Source organism: Canis aureus, chromosome 27 (assembly GCF_053574225.1).
Source record: "Canis aureus isolate CA01 chromosome 27, VMU_Caureus_v.1.0, whole genome shotgun sequence".
Classification (NCBI taxonomy): Eukaryota; Metazoa; Chordata; class Mammalia; order Carnivora; family Canidae; genus Canis; species Canis aureus.
In genome coordinates this window covers 24,622,871-24,647,419 of record NC_135637.1, presented here as the reverse complement: position 1 = coordinate 24,647,419, position 24,549 = coordinate 24,622,871, and the positions used below count along the sequence as shown (strand labels likewise).

General features: G+C 53.6%; 1 long non-coding RNA gene across 1 annotated transcript in view; it reads left to right on the top strand.

The window, feature by feature from the left end:
• The window catches only part of LOC144299522 (uncharacterized), a 62,074-nt gene that overhangs the window by 27,090 nt on the left and 10,435 nt on the right, over positions 1–24,549 (top strand). Inside the window, exons 3-4 of the long non-coding RNA XR_013366229.1 lie at positions 7,809–8,089; positions 9,410–9,570. This is a non-coding gene — a long non-coding RNA (uncharacterized LOC144299522). The remainder of the gene's footprint in view (positions 1–7,808; positions 8,090–9,409; positions 9,571–24,549) is intronic.

Here is a 24,549-nt window from a genome sequence, read left to right as displayed (position 1 = left end):
AAACAATTAGGGATTATCAGCTCCACCCCTCACACTGAGGACATGGCAGCAGGACAGGCCATTGGCAGGGAGAGGTAAAAAGATTCTGAGAGGAGAACCGATGAGCAGCTGTGGAGAGTACAGAATGATCTGGTTCACCTTGCCCTGCTGGTGCTGCTTTGAGACTCGAGGGTACAGCATCAAGCATCTCTATCCCCAACACCTCCCCTGCCCAGATACTATGCCCTGCAGCAAAGGGAGGGCTGTTGAGGGTTAGAGAAAAGGCTCCTGGTGGGGGGGACCCAGCTGTGGAATGAGGAGCAAGAGAGATGCCTATTTTCAAGATTTAATAAGAGTAACGGATATTTATTTACTGTGCACTTCTGTGTGCAAGGAACTGTGCCTTGTATACATCTCACCTCCACAGCAACCCCATGGGTGGCTGCTCTTTCTGTAGCTGTGTCATAGATGAGGAAATGGGGGCTCAGGGACGTTGGGTCACACAGCAAGGAAGTGAGGAGCTGACCAAGCCTTGGCCACTGATTTTCTGTACTGCTTTTTGCTACTTCTTGAAAGCGGGCCCAGCAGTGTCCCATCTCTGCAGGAGCAAGCCCAGACTCCTCCCCTTCACATTCTGGCCTCCACTTACCTACTTGGCAGTCCCAAGTAACCTTTCCTCAAGACCCAGGCAGCTGTGGCCTCTCCCTGCCTCCTCTGCCCTGCAGGGTAATATGGCAGGTGTGGGGCGGGCTGAAATGTGGCCGTGGACAGAGAACACCCGTGTTCTAGTTTGGCCTCTGCCATTCCCTAGCCTCACTGTCCCCATCTACAAACTGGGGTGATATCTGCCCTTGAAAGGATGCTATAGGGAACTGCAAAGCTGCTGTGTTCTTACGAGGGATATTGTCATCTCTGACCTGAGCCATCCTGTCAGGCTCTCGGGGTCACCCCTGTGGTGGCTCACAGGGGGCAAATATGAGACCATGGCTTCTCACTTCACTCCCAGCCTCCCAGACCATGCACTCAGCCTTCCTTGCTGCCACCTGCTTCTATCATCCTGACCTCTGAGACCTTGTCTCCTGCTTTTGAGTTTTTTTTTCTTTTTTTAAAAAACATTTTATTTATTTATTCATGAGAGACACAGGCAGAGGGAGAAGCAGGCCCCATGCAGGGAGCCCCATGTGGGACTCCATCCTAGGGCTCCAGGATCACGCCCTGGGCCAGAGGCAGGCACTTAACTGCTGAGCCACCCAGGGATCCCTGCTTTTGAGTTTTTGTCATAGTCTTACCTTGAACTCAACACCCGTGCATCCCTTCTCTGACTGCCGCCGGCTGTCCTGGGTAAATCCTCTGCCAAACCAGTCTAGTCTGAGAACTTTGGCTTCAACACCTAGGGAGGAATGCTTTCTTGCATGCTCACCAGAGCTTCATTCATTCGTTCACTCAGGTGTTCAGTCATATGCTAAATAAATACCTGTCGATGGTCTACTATGTGCCAGGCGCTGTGCTGGGAACAAGGGGCATAGCAAGAAAAGCGCTCACAGAATTCTCATGGAATTTATATATATCAACCAAGGCCTGACAAAAACTTATTAAATGAGGTCTGTGCATTTTTCAGCCTTAGTTCTGTGTAGTCCAAGGGATGGATGAATGAGTAGGGGTTGAGTAAGTTCAATATTAAACAGATTTTTCTGTACCTGAAATGGGGAGTGAGCTCCCTGTCATTGGAGGTGTGCAAGCAAATCCTAGACAACTCCTTGATATGCTCTGGCACCAATGAGAGGGTTGGGCTACGGGACTTTTAAAGCCCTCCCAGCCCTGGGTGTCTATGGCTAGGGGCTGGACCCTGGCCAGCATCCCCTCCCACTGAATTGCCCCAAGCCTCATGGCTTTGAGCCCATTTGCGCACAGGCTCCCAGCGTCACACTGGCTTCTGGCTCCTCCAACCTGTTGGGTTTTGCCAGGAGCCTCCTGCCCCCCCTGCCATCCTCGGGCAAGGAAGGGCCCCACTCGGCCTGCCTCCTCTGGGCCCTGTCCTGTTTATGAGGCTGTTGTCCGGGGTTGCTGGGGCAACGCTGGATCCGTGCCCCGCTCGGAGCCCACCGACTCTGGGGCCTTTCCACGCTCTTTGGACACAGCAGCTGCTCCTGCCTCCTGCCTGGGCGGGTCCCTTGGGTGGAAACCCAGCGACGTGTGTGTGTGTGTGTGTGTGTGTGTGTGTGTGTGTGTGTGTGAGCACCCTGAGCTCACACGACTCTGGGTTTTCTCATCTCGCTCCAGCCAGGGGACCTTCTTCCCACTGTGCTGGGTGCAGTAAGAACCCAGGCTCTACTGCTGGGCTCTGTGGGTTTGATTTCTAACCCCACCGGCAGCTGCCTTAACCTCCCCTTGGCGATGCTCCACCCCAGAGCGTCTGGACCCTCTCTGCGTCCATGTGAATTATGACAAAGCTTTTGCCTGAGAGAAATTGGCCAGGCTCGGTGACGAGGAAGTCCTGTCTGGATGGGGGAACAGAGCCCACCGTGCCCATCTCGACATTTCCACCCGAGTGGGCTGCTCCTTGATTCCTGGCAGGAGGCTGGGTGTCCATGCTGACCAATGGGCCCGATTATTCCTTGAGACCCCCCCCACACACACACATCACCGTCATTTCTCTGCTGCCCGACACCTGACCCTGTGCCTGAAGTGAGCCTGGCGTCCAAGAGGCCTTGTCCTTCTAAAGCCTCTCCGTCTCCTGGCCCCTGTGGGACCCGGCGCCTCCCCACCCATCCTCAGCAGGATGGAGATTTGCAAAGGGTCCTGAGTGGGGAGACGGGGGACGTGAGTACCACTTCACTTTACTACAGACCCACCGTTTAGCTTGACGTAGGTCACATCCCTTCTGGGCACCTTAGTGCCCTGTCCAAGGTGTGGGTTAGGGCACGTCAGCGAGCCGAGAGAACCGTTTTTCTTTTTTTCCTCATTTATTTGCAACAACTTTCTTCTTCCAAATGAGACCTTAGGTGGAACAGTATGAACAAGAGAGGGGCAGACCAGGACACAGCAGGGATCTAGAATAATCTTCCTCAGAGAGAAAGGCGGAGATGGGGGCTGGGAGGGAAAGAGGAGGAACCGGCAAGTTTGGAGTCGCTGTCCCAGACCCCTCGGCCTGTGGAAGCCCGGCCTGCCTGGTCCCCTCCCCTCGGGCTCCTGTCCTCTGGGTAGAGCCAGCTGCGTCCTGGGCTCTGCGGAGGTGAACGCCTTTGCCTCTGAACGGGGCCTTCCCGGAGACCGTTCGCGGAGAGCCCAGGACAGGGGCCTGGGGGTGGCTGGGGACCACTGGCGGAGGCGTGAACAGCTCCTTCCCAGCACTGAGCAGCACGTTTTGTTTATATTGGGAGGGTTTCTGACTTCACAGCGAGAGTATTTTGGGAGAGACTGTCTCTTCTACATCTGGATTGGGGTAGGGACCAGCTGTTGCTCCTGTGTCTATGTTCACGCTGTTGTCACACGTAGGGACAGGCTGCCAAGTGCTGGGATGGGGGCTGTTGCTGGAACAATTCTCTCCCTCCCACTGCTCCCTGGGAGTCCCTGGGTCTCTCTAGAAGGCTCTGGCATGGGCGGCAAGAACCAGGGGCTCAGGCCCGAGGGCCTGGGTTTGGATGCCAGCCCTTGCTCTCTCACTGCAGAGCCCAGGGTGAACGCTGTCCCCTGGGGAGCCCCAGGTCCTCGTCTGGAAGATCTGGGTGACTAGCAGGGTCCACCTAGCATGGAGTGGGGGGTGGGGGTGAAATGAGACCGTGCCCCTGGGGCATTCAGGGGCCAGCAGAGGTGCGAGCCTCGTCTCCGCAGCACCTGGGGGTTCTGCACACCGTGACAGAACCAGGAAACGTAGGCAGGGACAGGCCCCTTGGGACGCTAGCCAGTGGATTTAGCTCTAGGTCATCCTTCCCTGATACACACACACTCTCAGACACACATGACGTGGACACACATCCATGTCGAGATGGACACAGACGCAGATGCATTCACATATGCTAGCGCGTGAGCGTGCCACCGGCCCTAGCACATGGACACACACACACATGCACACACATACACATACACATGGTCAATTCAGTCCAATGAGTGTATCTGTTGCCGGTCATACTAGGCAGCGCTTCCCAACTCCGAGAAAGGCAGATGAGAAAATAGGCCCCATAGAACTGTCGTGGGGGTTACGTAAGAGAAAATATGTAGAGGGCCTGAATGTCTAGTCTAAGGGGGGAAGCAGATGCTTCCTAAAGCCCCAAACAAAGCACATGAAACAAAACCATTCTGATCGGGGGAAGGGCTGCAGTGGAATTAACTGCAGGTGTGGTGGGAAAGGGGGTTATCAGAAGATGGGGGGTCAGGGAGACACCCTGTCCCTGTACAAGACCATATTGAAATCATGAGAAGGTGCTGGTTGGTCATGCATTGGAAGATCTCAGGACAGAATGTTCTGGAAGAGGGAACCTGGGGGCAGAGGTCATGAGGAATGGGGAGAGGGTGGGACAGAGTGGATGACGCTGAGGGACACTTGAGAGTGACGAAGTAGTACATCCGGGGTCTTGCGGCTGTGGTAGGGAGTTCAGATCGTCCTCTATGTGTGATGGGAGCCACTGGGGGTTGTGAGCATAGAAACTTCTCAGAGATTCTTCAAGGACTTCTTTCTCCATCCACCTGTGTGACCTCCTGCACACACATGTGCAGTGTTATACATCCGGGCACGCACACAGGACCCTCTCGGTGGCCCACACCTGGCGGTGCCCCTTGGGCATGTGCGTGCATGGTGTGTGCTGCAGCCAACAGGCGTGTGGGCTCTCAGGCACACCACACACGGTGCACATGGGCATACCCACACACAGCACCCCCACTCCCCCTCAGGCATTTTGACTTAGCAGAAGTGGCCAGAAGGTGACTAACTCTCAGCCTGCCTCAGTGAGGGTGGTGTGGTGAGGATGTGGCCCCAGGGGTTTCCTGATTTCAGAGACAGGCCCCTGGACTTTGTTGTTTCTGTGAAGGGCGTTGCTTTTGGGGAGATGGAGGGCAGGGTGTTGGAGAGAGCCACACTGGGCCTGCCTTCCACCCTTGAGCCTCAGTTTGTCATCGGTAGAGCCAACAGGGAGACTTGGCACCACTACAGGCCACCACACTCAGAGGACGGGCTCTGGAACCGTGTGCAGATCTGAGCTGGGCTGAACAGGGAGTCCGCGTCTGACAACAGGCTGGATGCTGCCTTCATGCTGCTGTGGGTGATGTGCACACCCCACACGCTGAACCCTGCAAGTTAGTAAGGTTATCTCCATCTTACAGATGGGGAAACTGAGACTAGGTCTCATGGCCAAAGTCAAAGTGCTGGGAAGTTGGAGCCGAGTCCAACGTCAAGTCTGCTTTGTGATTTGTGGGAACCCTCCCTGGGCCCCCATGTGCAGTGGTCATGCTCACCTTCCTCACACTCAGCCATCCTCCTTCAACTCTGAGCACCCTGTAAGTGAGAAGCGGAGCCCTTCAAATGGCAGGATCCAGAGTCTTAAGAAAAGAATTAGAACCCAGGACCTTTTGGAGAGGAGCACGCCCCACAGTGTTTTTAATCAGGTTCAGCCCCAGGAGACTCCCGTTGTCCTGGGATGAAGCCCTCGCAGGGGGGTGAGCTGTAAGCCTAGGCTGTGGGGGCTGTGCCAGCCTCTTGGATGGCCAGGTCCTCCAGCGGGGATGATGTGGGGAGCGCAGAGGACACAGTCACCAAGGCTCAATCTCCTCCACAGCTGTGAACAGGGGAAGTGCCCTCACTCCAGATGGCTGTGGGGTAGAGCCCGAGTGCCGGGGCCGCTCAGACCTGGGTTCGCATCCTGGCTCGGCCTTGTCCTGGGCCTCTGTCCCTTTCCTGAGCTCTCCCAGCTGTCACACGGGGATGAGAAAGAACACCTGCTCCGATGCAGGGCTTTGCCCTGCCGTCTCGCTCTCTCTGACATCTCCTGTGTCTGCAATCAAATAAGTGCTCAATAAACATCCGCTTGAAAGTAGGACCCATAGAGCTGTCATGGGGATTACTACATAAGAGAAATTATGTAGAGGGCCTGGCCCACAATAGCGGCTTAATAAACATTCACTGCGGTGTTGGTGTAACGTGCTTGGAACAGCGTTCCGGAGGATGATGACAGTACAAGTAATGGTAATATGGAATTGTGCTAAGAGTTAGCCTAGGATTGAAGTTCTGTGGTAATAGTGTAACTCACTCATTGCACGGGGCATCTGTCATCGGCCAGAGTCATGTCCAACATTTTACAAGCCTCGTTCCCATGAATCCTTCCCTCGCAGCCTGGGGGAAGGAGGGGTGCTTTTCCCCTTCCCGTTTTACTGCGGGGCCAACAGAGGCTCAGATACGCCAGGACTTGCTCCTCATTTTGAAGCTAGGAAAGGGAGGAGCCGGGACTTGAACTGGGTTCCTCTGTGGAATCTGCAGGGCTGTTTCTCCAAACTTGGTCCTTCCTGGGCCATCTCAATTTTTTTTTTTTAAGATTTAATTTATTTATTCATGAGAGATACAGAGAGAGAGGCAGAGACACAGGCAGAGGGAGAAGCGGGCTCCCCGCAGGGACTCGATCCCAAGACCCCGGGATCATGCCTTGAGCCAGAGGCAGATGCTCAACCTCTGAGCCACCCAGGTGCCTCCATCTCAATGGTTCTTGCCCCATTATCTACCCAAGGTTATTCTCCAAATCAACCTTACATTGATTCACTCAAAAAAAAAAATCCTAGCCTCAGCCTTAGCAACAATATCCAAGACATCCCAGGCTAGAACTGGTGATATTTTTAAAACATATTAAAATAAATATTAGATAATTACTATATATATGTGCATATATATATTTTTTAAATTAAAAAAAAATTTTTAACCACCATCTTTTGGCCACTGGGATGTTTGAAACTCACTGGGGGACTCACTGGTCCAGTTCAACCATCTTATTTTATGAGAGGGCCCAGAGAGGTTCAGTGATTTGCCCAAGGCCACACAGCAAGCAGAGCTCGGGCCTCCTGACTCGCAGGCCTGGGGCCATCCTCTCTCTCGCAAACAACTGTGTGTATCAGGAGAGCAGAGCTCCCCCAGGCATGGGCCCAGCCTAACTCTGGAACCAAAGAAGGCTGAGCTTCACAGATACCATTTGTCTTTATCTTCAGAGACATCTTTTCAGGCATGCCTTCTTGCTCTCACTTTATTTTATATTTATTTATTTATTTATACTTATTTGAGAGAGAGTGAGAGTGAACGGGTGAGCATAGGAGAGGGGAGGGTCAGAGGGAGAAGCAGACTTCCTGTTGAGTGGGGAGCCTGATGCAGGACTCGATCCTGGGACTCTGGGATCATGACCTGAGCTGAAGGCAGATGCTTTGCCCACGGAACCACCCAGGAGCCCCTCTTGTTCTCATTTTGAACTGTGAAGCTCGGGAGGACCTGGCTGCCTCAGTCGGTGGAACATGTGACTCTTGATCTCAGAATTGTGAGTTCAAGCCACAGTTGGGTATGAAACCCCCTTAAAAACAAACAAACAAACAAACAAAATCTGAGGCTCACAGAGGTAAAGCAACTCTCTAGAGAACACACAGCAAGTAAGAAGCAAAGCCGGGATTTGAACCCCGGATCCAGGCATTGTGCCACAGAGACTGTGGCTGAGGATAGAGTCCCCAGTAGAGGGGACGCTGCCGCCCCGGGTGAGCATGTGGCTGACACAGGCCAGCTGGGCGCCTTTGGTTTTGGGACCGACCAACCTCGTCTGCTTCCCAGCCGGCAACAGACGCCGCCTGCACCTTCCTGCTTTCTCTTACAGGTTTAGGTCACAGAGGCCTTTGCTGCAGCTGACGGGCTACATATTTTTAACTCGGAGAAGAACGTCCCAGCCCTTCGGAGCTTCCCGCCAGCAGCCCCTCGTTGGGACCAGGAACGCAGCTTGCTTCCTGCCGTCGGTAGTCTCGCCTCCACCCCCACCCCAGCCCCAGCAGCTCCGACTTCTCAAGTCGAGACGGCGAAAGGTCTTGGGAATTTTCATAAAACTCTCAAATCTGGCTGCGAGCCAAAGGGAAACAGCTCGGAGAGAGGCTGGCGCTGTCGGTAAGATGATAGAAATATGGCATTCCTGCGGCGGGCGATGGCGGGCCCTCCTGGGGGCCGTGGGCCGGGCCCTGGTGGCCAGAGACGCGACGGGCAGGACGACACCCAGGAGTCACCAGGCTCGGCTGTGGGTCTGGGGCCGCCCGTCGTCCTGCCCATCTTTACAGGTTCAGAGAGTGGTGGCGACTGGCCTGAGGTCACACAGCTGAGGAGTGGTGGAGCTGGGATTTGAGCCCAGTCTTTAGCACTGTAGCACCATTATGCACACCTAGACAGCCACGTGCCACATGCCTACACACACACACACGCACACACGCACACACAGAGCAACGCATTCACACACACGCCCCATGTGTACGCATACGGACACAACCCGTGCACACACACAAGCCCAACAGACTCACCAATGGTCACGCAAATGCACGCACACATGCACACATATGGCCACACAGATGTGCACACATGCACGGACTCACACACACGTTCCGAAGCCCCGAAACTATAGTGCTCACCTGGCTCCCTGGAGCAGGGCCAGGACCGTGTCCCTCAGACCCCAGGAGCATCGGCTTCCTTCCGCCCCTCCCTCCCGCCCTCCCCCAGATGTTTGCTGTGGCTCCCGCCCGCCAGCCAGATGTGCTCAGCGCCCCAGGATGTCTCCGAGATCCACAGGCTGAGGGGGCTGCCAGATTGCCCCCAGATGTCTCCATGACACCACCTCCAGCCCCAGGCAGAGAGGAGCCAGATGCTCAGAAGGGACCCGTCGCTCCACCAGGGTCACAGGCTCTCCTCGAGCAGGAGAAGCAGGCCGGGGAGGGGGGATGTGGGGGCTGAGTAGGAGCCCTAAGGCTTGACGTCCGGCTTGGAGCCACCGTGAGACACGGGGCTGACCCTCTGCCTTCTCTGAGCCTGGTTTCCACGCCTGGGCAGTGGTCAGCAAGGCCAGACGGGGACTTTGACACTTAGAACTCAAGCGATCGCTCAGTTTTCCCTCTGCAGGTGGAAAACAGATCCCACTGCGAGCCAGTGGCAACACTGGGCTCAGACTCCGGCTCCTACAAATCGTGACCGGGTAACTTTCTATTTAACTGAACCGGCTGCTTCAGCGGCAACGCGGAATAGAACACGGGAATGAAAAGAGTGTTGTTTTCCCGCTGGCGGGCCTGTTCTTACATTTCCGTGTTGCCCTAAGACATTTTTCTCAGGGATCACTGAACAGCAAGAAGGCATTTCTCCCTGAAGCATCCAAACGACCCCAAACTAATGCCCTTGACATAACACTTGCCTCTCCCCAACCCGGAGCTTTGCTCTGTTTCACCTCAGGCTCCTGATTCAGTTTTGGGATTTCGGAAGTTGGGGATCACGGTGACAACGTAAGCATCACAGTGCCGGGGATGGACATGATTGTTTGCCAGGTGTGTGGTTCGTCCTTTCCTCCCAAGGGGATGCAGCATCAGGAGGACGGGCTTCTGAGGGAGCCAGAGGTGAGTTCAAATCCCTGTCAAGCCTCTTAGCAGCTGGGTGACCTTGGGCACTTTGCCTGGTCTCTGTGGATCTCAGTTTCCTCATCCGTAAGATGAGGATGCCCTCACTGCATAGGGCTTTAAAGGCACCTGTGTGGTGCTCAGCGGGGCTGGCACAGGAAGCTGCTGGTGGTGTCAGTGGCCTTGGACGTTAAGCCCGTTTTCCAGAGAGACAAAGGGACATGCCCGAAGCAGCCCGGCTTCTGCAGGCGAGTGGCCAGGTCAGAGCCCAGGGCAGCCCGACCCACAGCCCGCTGGGTGAGGTGTGATGTCATCGTTCTGGATCTTCCCTCTGGACCAGACCTTAGGTTCTCTGCAGCGCTGTCCGGGCCTTCCCTAATTTACCTTCCCAGACGAAAACCTCTGTAACCCGCCCCTATGCCACCCGCTCAGGCTCGGATCTATAAAAAGCTGACTGGGGCTGTTATTTTGAGGGCTGTCACTGTATTTCCCTCCAAGGGTCCCTGCTGGAATTGACCTCCGGTTCTCACGGCTGGCGGCAGAGCTCGGTGCCGGCTTTCAAGAGCAAGGGACAGACAGTGGGTGTCAGCGACAGTTAAGGTCCGAGGCTAAATTTACACTCCAAGGAGGGCTGGCCCTTCCTTCTTGGCTGCCACCCCTGCCCCTTCCTCTCCTCCCTCTTCCAGCAGCCGGTACACCTACTGTGTGCTCCCCAGGGCCCCCCAGGTAATCCTTTCACAGCCGAGGAAGCCACAGCTCAGAGAGGGACAGTGCTTTTCCCAAGGCCACACAGCGCAAGAGTGACTGGTTCTCCCAGACTCGCAGCCCCGACTCTCTCTCTCTCTCTGGTTGCCTCGCTTGTGCGGCCTCTTCCCTTCTCACCAGGCTCTCCCTCCTCTTCCCTGTCTCCTGGCTTCCCCGCCTTTCCTCCTTTCTTCCGGTCCCTTCTCCAGAAGGCTTCCCACTCCACCTGGTTTTCCTGTCGTGATCATCATAATCCTGAAAACACATCAGGACAGAGGAGCGACACTTAGCAGCATGTGTGAGCTTTCCCTCTATCCCACCCCGTGAGCTAAGTCCATCCCGTGTGTAGCATCCTCCGACAACTCTAGGAGGTGGGCACGTTGTTGTGCTGTCTCCCGGCAAAGACAAGGGTGCCCAGGGCAGGAAGCCACCTGCCATGGTCACACATGAAGCTAGGGCTAGGGCTGAGTCTGCATTTAGGTCTCACTGACTGACCCCAGAGACCTCATACTTCATCTGCACGCTGTGTTAGATGCTTGTGTGCGCACATGCACACACACACAATTTTATTATTTTTAAAAAAATTTAAAAGATTTTTAAAATTTATTTGACACAGAGATAGAGCCCAAGTGGTGGAGGGGGGGTGGGGGACAGAGGGAGAGGGAGAAGCCAGCTCCCTGCTGAGCAGGGAGCCTGGTAAGGGGTTTGATTCCAGGACCCTGGAATCATGACCTGAGCTGAAGGCAGACGCTTAACTGACTAAGCCACCCGGGTGTCCCCACAGAAAGAATTTTAAAAATTGAGGTTTAACTTACAAATTGTCAAGTGAACAAAGTTTAAGTGAGAGCTTAATGCCTTTGTACATACGCACACTGCCCAACATGAAACACCCTGAGAAGTTCCCTGGGCCAGAGTCCACCACCTTGACCCCAAACTGTGGCCTTAGCCATGCCTGGGCCGGAATCCCTATGGTGACACCTCCAATGTGTTGCTTCACATTTCTGAGCCTCAGTTTCTCAATCTGTTAAATGGAGTCACTATGCCCGCTCTCTCATGGGGCAGAGAAGATGAGGCCCCGTGCTGGTTTACACACGCCTGCAGAAAAGTGGGGTTAAGTGTCACTATTATTAATATGCCAGAGCCTCGCCCTGGCCCCCCTGACACCCCCACTCCCAGCCCTCCCGGAGGCTGATGTTGTCCATCGGACCCCCAGCCCCCCTCTAAGTCCTGACCCCCCCTCAGCCCAAGAAGACCCATGGAGCCAGGCCTGCTTCTCCAGGGGAATGGGGCACCGCGGGCCGTGACCCCGGCCGCTTGCCTGACCCCTAGACCGCAGCCTGCAAGAGGCCAACCCCCCCACCCCCAGGCCCCCCCTTGCTCGATGAGGCTGCGCCCACCCGCACCCATTCATGTATTTTGTATTATAAAATGACTGCCGTCACCATGGCAACATAAAAGGAGCCGATCTCATTACTGAGGCCCGGACACATTATTTTCTCCAAGGAATTTCTTCTTTTCATTATTTCCCTCCAAAGGTCAGTTATCCTCTCAGGCAGGGCGGGGGGCGGTGGGGGGGGGTCTGCGAAAGGTGAGCCGGATTCATAGCAGAATTCCCTTGGCGGAATTTACAATCATGTTGTCTTTTTCCCCTGCTCTAACACCGGTGGAGAGATTTTCTTGCAGCCAAGCGGTTCTCTTTAACCCCTGCAGCCCTGGTGTGCAGGCCACGCAGGCAGCAGAGTGGGCCGTCCCTCCTGGGCTGCCCGGGGACTCTGCGGCCCTCTCTGGGCCTCCTCCACTTGGCTACCAGAAGCCATGTCCTGAGGCCAGGGGACTCTGGGCTTTGTCCCATTTGCCGCGGAGGATGTGGGGGCAGGGTGCATAAACACAAACTGCCTTTTCTTGGTCCCCGCCCCTCGCTAGCGAAAACACCCCTTCCGAAGTCAGGACCAGCACCGATAACCCTGATTCCTGGTGCTCTCTGGATTGCATGTGGCATAGCTACTGCGAATACCCTCCTGGCGTCAGACAGGGCTCCGTTCAAATCCTGACTGTGCCACTCTCAGGTTGTGTGAGCTTGGGGCAAGTGGCTCCATCTCTCTGAGCCTCGTCTGTAAGGCAAGCCTAATACGGGTCTCTAACTCAGTTGTGGGGTGAGGACGGATAGGGGTATGTATGTAAATCGCTGAGCAGAGTACCTGGCGCCCAGAAAACAATAACTATTAGTTATTATTTATCTCGAGGTGTATTTATCTATGTGCCAGTTACTGCATGTATCAACCCTCGATTGCTCTGTAACAAATTACCCCAAGATTTAGTAGCTTGAAGCAAGAGTGATTGTATATTGTCCCTCATTGTTTCCGTGGGTCAAGGATTTGGGAGCAGCCGAGTTGAGTGGCTCTGGTTCTGGATTTCTCTTAGTGTTGCATTCAGATACGGGGGAGGGGGGGGGGGCGGAGGGAGGCTGTAGTCATCCGAAGACTTGACCCCGACTGGAAGATCTAATTCCAAGGTGGCCTACTCATGGGCTGGTTTGGTCAAGAGCCTCAGTTCCCCTGGGTCTCCACGTGGGTCTATATTGGGGCTGCTTGAGCACCCTCCAGCATGGTGGCTGGATTCCTCCCCAGTGAGTGACCCAAGAGTGCAAAGAGGGGAGCACCAGTGGATTTATGACCTAGCTTTGGAAGTCCTGCCCCGTCTTGGCCACCATCTTCCGCTGGTCACACAGGCCCTCTGTGATTCAGTGTGGGAGGAGACTCTACAGAGGCACGCACAGCAGAAGCCGAGGAGGATGCGAGGAGGATGCGAGGCCAGCTCGGAGGCTGGCTACCACGTGGCACCACCTCCTTCACCGAGACGATCTCATTCAATCCTCACAGGGAAGGGTTGAGAACAGTTCCCATTTTACAAAAGAAAAAGTTGAGGTGGCGAGAAGGAAAGTGGCTTGCCCAAGGCTCAGGGGCCATCGGGTCTGATTCCAGGCCCAGGCTCTCTCTCCGCCCAGTCTGCTTCCCACGGGCCCGGCGCCTCTCTGGGTCGGATCCTGCTGGTCTGAAGGGAAGGAAGTCTGCCGGGAGGAGAGAGCTTCGGGCGGCCCGAGGCTGCATCACAGCTGCTCGGGGCAGAGCGGTGCACAGATACTCAACAAGTGAAGCCAGTCAAAACACTCCCCCCGACGAAGCCAGTGGAATCAGTGTGTTTGTAAAACTGACGGCGTTTTTGTTGACAGGCAAATGTCTATATTACATGGCAACAAATGGCTGGAAGATGCAAAAACACAGTCAATCATCAGGGATTTTTTTTTCCCTCCTCTTTAAAAAAGAAAATCTCTCCCACCACCAAACAGGATGAGTGATGTTTGCATCGTGTTTGCCAATCTCTCTCCCTGATCTAGCAAGTTCCTGGGGCGCAGCGCGGACGCTCGGGGGCAGCCCAAGTCCATTAGCACCAAACGGGGAGGGATTGTCAGGGTCTGTTCAGGAAGTAGAGAACTTCTGTCCTGGAGGTGAAGGGCTGGCCCGGGGGGTCCCGGGGCTCAAGGGACGCGCGCCCGCCAGGCCTGGGGTGGGGGGGTGTCAGAACGCCAGATCGGTTGGCGGTGGCTTATGCTGGCTCACTTTGGCTCCGAGTTTCTCGCTGACTCTGAGGCTGGAGCATTTCTCAAACCCCGATGTACCTGGACCCTGCAATAGCTGGTGAGAATGCAGATCCCCCGGCTCCAGCCCCGGAGACTCTGATTCAGCAGAGTCATGCACCTTTACTACCTGTTCACCACTTCCCGGAGATGCCGATGCAGGTGTTTCTGGGGCCGCTCCGAAAAACGCGCGGTGTGGAGGGAAGACTCCGTGCTCCCGTTGCCTCCGCTCGGCACGCTCCCGGCCACACTCCCGCATCCAACTGGGCTGTGTCTCCAGCAAGTCACCTCCGACTCCCTCTTTCGTAGGACAGATCACCCTTGCAGGGATCCTGCGTCTACCCCTCTCATTTTTTTTTTTTCTGGCCAAGTCTGAGAGCCGTGCAGAGGATATCTGATGCTCCAGGCTTCTGTCTGATACCATTCTTTCACATTTAGAAGCCATCAGTTCATTCATTCATTTGACGAGTTTTCTTGAGCATCTATTATGTGATGGGCACTGGGGATACAGCAGTGACTGAGAAGCATGCGGTCATCTGTGTCTCCAGGGAATTTGTAGTCCTCTAGCACGGATGGATTCAACAAGGCAAGAGACAAAGGAAAAACAAAACAAAACAAAACACCTCTAAGTGTCCTCAAGGAAATAAACAAGGTGGTTATATGGAGAATGAAGGGGCACCTACTTTACACTGGATGGCGGGTCAGGGAAGATCTCTCTGAAGGTAGGACTATTGGTTTGAGATTCAAAGATGAGAGAAAGCTGGTTGCATGAATAGTGGAAGAAGGTCAATCCAAGTGGAGAGAATAGCATGCACAAAGGTCCTGGGGCGGGCAAGAGTTAGGCCAGTGTGGCTGGAGTGGAGTGGGCAAGGGCAGACGGCATGTGATAGTCAGGGGCTTGACCACATACAGGCTACTGCAGAGCTTGGATTGTATTCTGAGTCTGGTGGGAAGCCTTTACAGGGTGTTACGGTGGGAACTTACAGAGCTCACGGACCATTCTTTGGGCCAGATCCCTATCCTTTGGCAAGTAAAGAGTGATCATTTTACCTATTTCCTGGGAAACTTCTGGTAAATATCTCTGTTATTACTGATATGACTCAGGCTTTTGATGCCACCTCCTCCAGGAAACCCTCCTTGCTTCCACTCTGGCAGTTTTAGATGTACCTCCCCCTGAGCATTCACGACACATACATAAATACACCACAATACAGTAATACATTCTCAGAATTGTGGCCAATGCCCATTTTGCTGGATGGCAGGCTCCCGAGGGCTCAGCCTCATTTTACCTCTGTGTCTCCTCAGGAGCTTCTTGGATCCCAGCTTGACCTCAGTGCCCCCTTACGGGAAGTAAGGAAAAACTGTTTTTGTCAAGGTCGGTTGCTGTGATGCTCATAAGCTGCTTACCACAGTGTCCTTGGTACGTAGTGACATCAATAGGTGTTGGCTGTGCTTCCTGGGGACAGACCCTGCCGCCCCCAGTGTCCCCACCACCTCACCCCAGACAGAAATTCGGCTCATCAAGCCCCGGGCATTGCTCAGGGATGTGTTTAGGTTTGCTATCTGGCTGTTCTTTCAATGTCTTGGATTTAATGTTGGTGGGAGACACTCACGCGGACACTCACACTTTGAAGACGTGCATGGAGATTCGTGGCATCCTGACCCTTTGGTGTGAAACAGCTAGAAGGAGCTGGGGAAGAGGCTGGAGCTGGGAAGCTAGTGACTTCTGGGGCTTGGCTCTCTGGTTCAAAGTAGAGGACGTTTCTCCTGGAGGACATGGGGGCTGCAGGACATTTAGCCCTGGATGTGATGTCTGGAGCTTGGGTCCCTCTGTAACCATCCACCCGTCCACCCATCCATCTATCCCTCCATCCATTTCATAAATGAGCCCCAAGCACTGATTGTGTCTGGCACCCGGGACCCAGCGGTGGCACAACAGACACCATCCCTGTCCTCACAGAGCTGATGTTCCATGCAGGATGGAAAAGAAGCCAATGTGCTGTGAGCACCTACTACACGCTGGAGATTCCTCCTACGTGATTTTCATGCTCACAACCAGCCAAGGTTGGTTTTGCTGCCGCATTTTCCAGATACCAACATGTGAGGCTCAGAGGCGAAGTCAACTGCCCAAGCTCACCAGCTCTGGGGTGGTCTCACTGGACTTTAGACTCGGCCCATGTGATTCTCCTGCGACCCGTACCTGTCTGTGGAAGGGACAGTCCAACGTGGAGGCTGTCATTCTTCCACCCCTGTGGTGACCTGATTTCTGATCTGAGCCTCCTCGAGGACAGGACCTGTGTCTTCTCCATCCTGGTTCATCCCCACGGATCCCACATGTTGTCTAAATAGCAGCAAGGCCAGAGCATAGGGGTGTCAAACAGAACCAATTCCAGCATCTACACCCTTTTGGGCACCGATTGAACCACCTCTCCGGGAAGCCTGCCCTGATTGCCCCAGTCACGGGGACCTCATTTTCCCCTCTTTGATCCCAAAGAGCCCAGACGGTGGCATCATCTGTACCACTTTCTTCCTCCTCTTCCCCTCCCTCCTCCTCCTCCTCTAATATTAATCAAATATTAATCAGTCTTATACTTAATTGAAATGTGCAGCAGTGGAGGGTATAGTCTCTGCGTTAGGAGACTCTGGGCTTGGACCCCAGCTCTGTCACCAGATAGATGGCCTTAAGCATGTCCTTTTACTGCGCTGAGCTCCAGTTTCTTCAGTCTCTAATAGCAGAGGGTTATCCTAAGGATTCAGTACAGACACAATGTTGATCGTTCTTCCATCGTAACTATTAATGAGGAGAGTTGGGGAGACTTTAGAGTCCGTCCCTCCTAGTAGAGCTTCTGAGGACTTGATACGAACAGAGGAAGAGCTGTGAATAGTGGCCGAACTCCTTATTTTATTTACCATCAGAGGAACTTGGCAAGAACGCATATCGCATATTTGCCGTGGAAAGGGACCGAGGCCGTGTGAGACGTGTGTCCCAACCTTCTCTCCTGAGCCCCGGGACTCCGTGACACTCTGCAACTTGGGGCACCGACCTCAGGGTCCTAAGAACTTTTGGGTGGATCTTGTTACCACCCCTCTGGCTTTCGTGCTCCTGCTGGTCCACGTGTCTGAGAGGCCCCATGCGTTAGACAGATGTATCAATAATCCAGGTACATCTTCCAGGTAAGTTTTTGGTTTTTAATGGATGTTGAGCATTTGTTCTCATTAAGGACCCGGGAAACGTGAGCTCCGGTGCTGGAGCGTTCAGCTTCCACAAAACGCCGTGAGCGCTAAAATTTGCTTCTTTTTGATTCAGTCTCTTGCTAGCTTGAAGGACTGGATTTTATAACAGGTCAATTTCAGACCATTTGATATTGATATATGAAGATCCTTAGGGATTATTGAATGCATTTTTCATCCAGCTGCGATAGTATCATATAAGGAAAATGGGATTGACTGTTAAGTACAAATTGAAAAAGACATGGTCATTTAAGATAACTCCTTATCTGTATACAAGGAAATAGTATCAGGGAAATAGACCACCAGTTGACAGAAATAAATTTCACCTTGGGTTCCTCCTCCACACGCCTCCTCAACTGCTGTTCATACTTGCCTGGGATTATTCAATTATTCTGAGAGCCCTCTCTTGGGGCCCCTGTTAGGGGATGCGTCTGCAGGGAGAAGAAAATTCTCTGCTGCTTTATTCTGGAAGGAAGGATTGAGTAGGAGGAGCTGGGACCATTAATGGGGGAACTTTTGGGGAGTTTGGAATGGGGCAGCTCCAGCCTGGAAATGGCAGGTGTCCCTCGCAGAGCCCCCGACAGCTGGTTAAGAGCAGGTGAAGATCTGAGAACAATAGTTTGCATCCACCAGGCTCACTCACGTGACCTCGGCTGCACATGCTCCCACCGCTGGAGTGGTCCTAGCCAGGCAGGCCTCCTGTCCAGGTGATATCCAGCCCTGCTGAGGGGCCTGTGGCCTGGGTGACAGGCTGGAGATTTCCATTCTCGTGCAGTAGACCACTCTTCATGCCCGCATCTCTTTGACATGATACAGTTCACGTGATCTTTTGGGAGCAACATATTTGTCCACCCATTTCGGTCAAGGAGGTAGACTAACTAGTTGAAGCCAACACAGGTCCTGCCTGGCTCCAAGGCCTGTACTCTTCTTGACTTTAACATGAGCAGTGTGGGTTTGAAGGCCACTCAGAAAACTCTCCAGATTCCCAAATATCCTCTTCACTGGTTGGCAGAGCAGTTGGGAATGTGTGTCCAGTCGCCCAGAGAGGCACAGCATGTACATCTGTTTCTGCTCCGTGCAGCCTTCCCTTCTCCAATGCCTGGGACAGAGGGTAGAGGAAAGAGGCTGCTTCTCCTTCCTGCTCAGGTAAGTCCACCTGTAGGGAGGTCAGCTGGGGTATGTGTGCTGTGCTTGCACCCTCCCAGCCTGTGGACTCCTGTGGAGGACAAGTCTTGGGACAGGTGTCTGCCTTGGTCCTCAGTGAGCAGGGGTCATGTCCCAGCCTAGCTCTCTACCCACCTCTGTGTGAAATCAGAATTTCCCTCTGATTCCACAGAGAAAAGGGCTTTCATAGCCCCAAAGCAAGATGGGCGATCTGGGGCTTAAAAGTGATGGCCCCCTCTAAGGCACCCTGAGGACCTAGTATGTGCCAGATGAGCCTTGCCCAGGAGACTCTGAGAAAGGTGTGATGAAAGTGGGACCAGTCCCTTCACAGGCATGATTTTGTTAGAACTCACAGCAAGCTAAGCATCGTCACCTCCATTTTATAATTGAAGAAACTGAGGCTCAGAGATAGGAAGTAATTTGAACCAATCACACAGATAAGTTAGTGGGGGGAGATAAGAATTTGAATCTGTGTTTGTTCAACTCCAAAAGATTTTATTTATCCATTCATCCATCCATCCATCCACCCATCTGTGTGTCCATCCATCCATCCATCCATCCATCCATCCATTCATCCATCCATTTGTGTGTCCATCCATTCATCCATGTGTCCATCTATCCATTCATTCATCCACCCATCCATATGTCCATCCATCCATTCATCCATCCATCCATGTGTCCATCCGTCCATCCATCCACGTGTCCATCCATCCGTCCATCCATTTAACTATCCATCTGTCATTCCTCCTTTCCTCTTTTCCTTACTCCCATATAACTTCCTTTCCTTCCTTCCTTCCTTCCTTCCTTCCTTCCTTCCTTCCTTCCTTCCTTCCTTCCTTCCTTCCTTCCTTCCTTTTCTCCTTCTTTTCTTCTTTCTCCCTTGCTGTCCCTCCCTCTCTCCTTCCTTCCCATCCATCCATCCATCCATCCATCCATCCATCCATCCAATGTAATCAAGCATGTGCCAGACAATAACCATTCTTATAATGAATGATGCCCTAGGGGTCAATGAGTGATGCCCCAGAACTGTTCCCAAGGCCACCATGTCTGGAGTCTGACCATCAGTCATCATGATTGACCACTTGGATCATGTTGAATGCCATAGTTTAAGCTTGCCAGGAGGAGGCAGGAAGCAACAAGTTAGGGGTTTCTCTTACTCAGCAGGGGGACTCAATTTGGACATCAGAGCCTTTACAGGGAAGATGGTGTGTGTGGGAAGTGGGGTGGGGAGTTGCTGGCATACGGAGTCCATTTTCCCCAGGAACCCACAGGTAAATCCTCTCCATGTCCTGTAATTCCAGCCCAGCAGTCAATACATGTGGGGCCCTGAGTCGATTCTTTCCAAGACCCATTGAATCACAGCACTTGATTCTCTTGTTCTAATAAAATGCAGCCTCCCTCACGGACTAGACTAAATGAACAAGTCCATAGAGATTTTTAGGTTCTCTCTCTCTGCCTTTTCACTCAGGCAGGGTCTGAACTACTGGCTGGTAGAGTGACATGCTCTCTGGAGGCTGCATGTATCCCTGGCAGGAGCTGCTACAGGCTTGATGGTTCCGAGGGCTCTGGGTCCAAGTCTTGCCAGTGGCACTGGGGCAAGGCTCCGTCAGTCTTGGATCAGAAATAAAAACCTTGTTCCTAATCCTTCTAAGCAGGGACTTAGTTTCCCTCAAGCAGAATAGCTAAGGGATATTCCATGCTTCTGTAGGCCCCCAAAGCATGGTGCTTGCATTCCAGAAATTCACAATCTAGAGGGGAGGATGGATGTGCGGGCAGCTGTGATTCATAACCATGTGGTGCAAGAGTATTAAAAGAAGCAATACTGGATTAGTTTCTTGTTGCTGCTGTAACAAAGTACCATGGACCTGATGGCTTAAGACACAGAAATTGATTGTCTCCCAGTTCTGGAGGCCAGAAGTCCAAAATCAAAGTGTCACTCAGAACGTGCTCCCTCCGAGGGCTCTAGGGGTGGATCCCTCCTTGCCTCTTCTAGCTTCTGGTGGCTCTGGGTGTTTCCTAGCTGTGGCCATGTCGCTCTAATTCCCACCTCTGTCTTCATGTGGCTTTGGCCTCATGAAAGGTTTTTTGTCCTAGGCCTAGTATTAGATGCTTTATGTTCTTTGTCCCCATGGATCAGCAAAGACACCTGTGGGGTGGTGGTGTGGTGCCCATTACACAGAGGAGAAGAGTGAGGCCCAATCTACAGCAGAGCCTCCACTGTAGTGTCCCAGAACCTCATGGCAGCAGCCCACAGCCTGGGGTTGAGGATGAGGAGGAAGTGCCTCATGTGCATTGGAAGGCCTGCTTGGAAAGACTCACACTTGGTACCATTGGGTGGGGTTGTCTCCAGGGAGGAATCAAAGATGAGCTCCGGGTGGACGGTGTAACCTGAGTGACCATCTTCATGTTACAGATGGGGAAACTGAGGCATTCGGAGGGGAAGTGACATGGTGCCAGCTTTTGCTGCTCCTCCTGCCTAGACTCTTCCTTGTCTGGGTACCTGCCCGGTCATCTTCCTCACCTCCTGTCTGATTCTGCCAACTTTCTCAGCACCGCTTCCTCTGACCGCCTTCTTTTTAATTGCTACCCCCAGCCCCAGTGCTGCCCAGTGTCCTTCCCTGCTTTATTTTGCTCAATTGCACCTTTCACCGACTGCCATATAACTTACTTATGCATTGTCTGCCTCCTCCAACCAGAATATAAACTTGGTGGAAGCAGAAAGATTTATTATCTTTTTTGCTCACTGCTCAATATCCAGCACCAGCTTGGCATCTAGTAGGACCTCAATAAATCTTCTTTCCATCTATGACAAAAATAAGTTTTTGGATTTTATTTTTTTAAGATTATTTATTTATTCATGAGAGACAGAGAGAGAGAGAGAGAGGGCAGAGACACAGGCAGAGGGAGAAGCAGGCTCCATGCAGGGAGCCCGATGTGGGATCTGATTCCGGGACTCCAGGATCAGGCCCTGGGCTGAAGGCGGTGCTAAACCGCTGAGCCACCTGGGCTGCTCTCACCCATGGATTTTACTTATAATCAAGAGGCCACATAGGAGAGTGGTTAGGGGGACAGGCTTAGGGTCAAGTAGACATTAGTCAAATTCCAGCTGTGCCATGTATCAGCCAGGCGTCCTGGGCAAATGACTCAAATTCTCTGTGCCTTGGTGTTCTCATCTGTGCAATGGGGATGCTAGCTGTGCCTGCCTCGTGAGGATGTGCTGAGGACTGATGAGCTGCCTCCTTCAGAGGGCACTTAACATGTGGGGAATACATTAGGTGCTTAATCAATGCTAGACTTTAATATTGCCGATGAATCAGAGATCCTTGGAATTTCAGTGAAGAGCTTGGAAGATCACCTGCTCTGACTTCCTCTCGCAAATGGGGAAACTGAGGCATATTCCATAGCCTAGGAGGGCGGGTGCTTTGCTCTTCCCTCTCAGTTAAGAGTCTGGGCCTCTGGGGATTCTTGTAGCCTGTGGGATGGAGTTGAAGCTCCCAGCAGGCCTCTGCCACAGAGAGAGGGGTGGAGAACTCTGTCCTGGGCTGTGAGGGGTGAACACACCCTGGATTGGGCAGGTGGCCTTCCCCCCAGGAGGGATGCTTGGGCAAAGGCTGACCTGGTGCTCTCCGAATGACCTGAGGCCTGGGTGGTAGGGCTCAAGTGTCCAGGGAGGCCACCGGCGTCCAGTATATCAACAGAGGGAATGTAATACAAGGATCTCTTCCCCGGGGCCAGGGCTGCCTGACGGGAGCCACGCAGGAGGTGCAGCGGCCTTCACCCCTGCTTCGGCCTCCGGTCTCCCACCTGCCCCTCCCCCTGGCTGGCCCTGTTGAGGGCGAGGCAGCTGGAGAACCAGGGCCGGTCTGTATGGTGCAGAGCAGGCTGGGGAAACGCAGGGAGGTGGCGGGAGGATTCCACCCCGCACCAGCATCCCTGGACTGTGACCGCTTGGGGATATCCCTGGCTGCTGTTGTGACTGTCCTCGGGACACCTGGGAGGTCCGGGCTGCCAGCAGCAGCAGGGCTGGACAAGAGGCTGGTGGCTGGGAGCTGTTAGAGGCTGGGGAGGCCTTGTGTGCGTGAATGATACCTCACATGCTCTGGGCCCTACAGCCTCCCCAGGGAGGTTGCAGGGATGTTTGCCCTGTCCTGTCTGTGCCCTCCTGGGAGTCCTCCCACTGCAGACAGCGATCCTTTAGAAGTGTTTGAGAGCTTGGCCACTGCCCACCACCCCCAAACCCATGTGGTTCCTCCTCCCTGCCTTGAGAAGGAGAGCCGGACTCCTCACTCCTGGCAACCCTCGCCTCTCAGGACCCATTAGGTCCCTTTGACCCATCTGACCTCAGGTCCTGCATTGCTGCGCTCACCGCACCCCCATCCCGACATTGGTCTCTACCCCACAAACCTACTGAGTTTGTCTGCATCTCAGGGCCTTTGTGCATGCCATCCCCCCCTTTGTGCATGCACTCCCCCACCCCTAACGTCCTTCCTCAGACCTTCACAAGACTGTGTCCTGCTCAAACTTCCCCTTTTCAGAGAGTAGGCCCTCCCCTGCACCCCACCAGTCCTGCTCTGTCACCTTGTTTTACTGCAAAATATTCTCCTTTATGTGTTTCCTCGTTTAACATTCAACCTCACCCCTGGAGAGGGAGCTGGGGTCCTTCTGGCATCTGGAAGAGCATCCCGCACGGAAGTGCTCAGTGAGTACCGATGACATGACTGAGTGCCTTCTCACTTGCTGACACAGGTCAAAGAAGGAGAAGGGCCATGGGACACTCAGCGGCGCAGTGAGCCCACAGCAGAGTCCCATGGAGGAGACCGGCGCCCCAGTCCCAGCATGTTGGGCGCTGCTCCTCCTGCCCCTGTTCTGGGGGGTCCCACACCCTGCCAGCCTCAGCACAGCCCCCTTGAGTAGTGGGGCTGGACTAGGGTGGGAAGGGTCTGACTTTATGGGCCTGTGGTAGGGGGACAGAGCACGGCAGTAGGCACCCAGGTAGACAGACACCGCAGTACGTGGCCGCGGTGTGGCCAGGGCGTGGTCCAGCTGCTAGGGGGTGCGGAGACAGAGTCCAGCCCTCCCGGACTTTGCTGCGGCCCCTGCCCTGGGCCTGGTGTGTCTTGCCCACCCCCTCCCTGCCTGGAACCCTCACAGGGTCCAGGGGATGACTCAGCACAACAGCCAAGGGACAAAAAGGGTCTCACCTTTTGGAGCCCACATAGATAAAGTCTGGAAACCCAAGGCTGGCTTGGCCCCCAGTGACACCTCCCAGGATCTGCAGATTCCGGGACAGGAGATCCCCGAGGGGTCCTACAACCCCTGGGTTTCCAAACTGTGGGTGCCCCTGGGAGACAGAGAAGAAGCTGCTGGCCATGACCCCAGCTCAACAAGAGCACCCCCAAATCCACCTGGCACACATCTCGGGCTGCACAACGTTCTATTTGTCAAATGGGCTCTGTGGTTTTAATTTTTATTTTTTTAATCAGGCTTTTTATTTGGAGATACTTACAGATTCGTATGTCGTTGAATGAAAGAATTTAGAGAGATCCCACAGAGCTTCCCCCACTTTCCCCCAGTGATGACCCTGAGACGAGATTCAATATTAACATACGACATGTAATGACCCAGAAACTGGCATGGACACGGTCAACATCAGGAGCATCTCCATCAGCACAGGGACCCTCCCACTGGCCTTTCATAGCCTCACCCACTTCCGCTCGCCCCAGTTTCTCCTTGACCCTTGACACCTGTCCCCCATCCTCCCCCACTCATCTACACTTCTTTAATTTCATCACTTGGACAGTCGTATGTAAATGGAATCATACAGTATGGAACTTCCTGGAACTTGCTCTTCTGACTCCACACAGTTCCCTAAAGAGTCATCCAGGTGGTGCGGATCCATAGCTTGCTCCTTGCCCCTGCTGTGTAGTATTCTGTGGGATGGATGAGCCACACTGTGTGGATCCACTCACCTGTGGAAGGACATCTGGGCGGTTTCCAGTTTGGGGCTGTTACCAATAAAGCTGCTGTGAACATTCACGTACAGGTTTTTGTGAGAACATAAGTCTTCATTTCTCCGAGTCAAATGCCCAGGAGTGTGATTACTGGGTTGTACGGTAGAGTGTTTACTTTTTGAAGAAATTGCCAGCCTGTTTTTCCCATTTTATATTCCCACTGGCATTGTATGAATGATCTAGTTCCTCCTCGCC